General features: G+C 43.6%; 1 non-coding gene across 1 annotated transcript; it reads left to right on the top strand.

Moving 5' to 3' along the window:
• Positions 1-553: 553 nt before the first annotated feature.
• Positions 554-661, top strand: LOC112731446 (small nucleolar RNA R71). The gene has a single exon (XR_003167223.1). It is a non-coding gene; the product is annotated as a small nucleolar RNA R71 (small nucleolar RNA).
• Positions 662-981: the final 320 nt, after the last annotated feature.

Raw genomic sequence — 981 nt, 5'->3', positions numbered from 1 at the left:
CTCTGATATCCCTGATTATCTCTGCCTGCTCTGTTATTGTTGTCCTCCAATTCTGGTTAGAATTGTCCTGCCATCCATGGTTGTAATTGCCACCTTGATTGTACCCTTGGTTGAGGCGGTCATAGAAGTTATGAGTGGCTGCCACGGTGTTGTCTTCCTGCTGGAGCTGCGGACATTCATCGGTATAATGACTGTAATCAGCACAGATTTTGCAAACTCTCTGTGGGACTAACTGTTGGTTTTTCTGTGCTGGAGAAGGTTGAGCTTGCTGAACTTGTTGATTCAATTGCATTTGCTTCAGCAAGTTGGTCATTTCACAGATACTCTGAGTTAGAGCAGTAGTCTCTCTGCTAGAGGATACTTCTGTAACGGCTTTTGAACGGCCTTGTTTCTGCCTGTGATTCCTGGTAGATTCAGCTAAGTCACTAATCAATTGCCATGCCTCATCAGTGGTCTTGTACTTTTTCATAGACCCATTCCTAGCACTTTCCAATGTGGTCTTATCTTGGGGCCTCATGCCCTGTGTGACATAACCGAGTAACACTATCTTGTCAATCATATGGTGGGGGCATGCTTCCAGAAGATTATTGAAGTGCTCCCAGTATTCATAAAAGATCTCAGATTCATCCTGAACAATCATGGAAATATCTTTCCTCAGTTTATCAGTAACTTCAGCTGGAAAGAACTTTTCCAAAAATTCTCTTCTGAGTGTATCCCAGTTGGATACAGTTGTTGCTGGTTGAGTGTAGTACCACTCTCTTGCCTTTTCCTCAAGAGAAAACGGGAAAGCTTTCAGCAAAATTGAAGTTTCATCTGCACCATCACGCCTGACAGTAGAACAGGCTGCCTGAAAATCTCTCAGGTGCTTGATAGGCTCTTGAGCAGGTAAGCCATGAAACTTGGGCATCAAATTGAGTAGTGCGGTCTTTATTTTAAAATCTATAGCCACCGTTGGATGATGCGCTTGGAACGGTTGCATTG

The sequence above is a fragment of the Arachis hypogaea genome, chromosome 12, assembly GCF_003086295.3.
Source record: "Arachis hypogaea cultivar Tifrunner chromosome 12, arahy.Tifrunner.gnm2.J5K5, whole genome shotgun sequence".
Classification (NCBI taxonomy): domain Eukaryota; kingdom Viridiplantae; phylum Streptophyta; class Magnoliopsida; order Fabales; family Fabaceae; genus Arachis; species Arachis hypogaea.
Note: the sequence above shows the minus strand (reverse complement) of the source record. Positions and strands in the feature narration are given on the sequence as shown.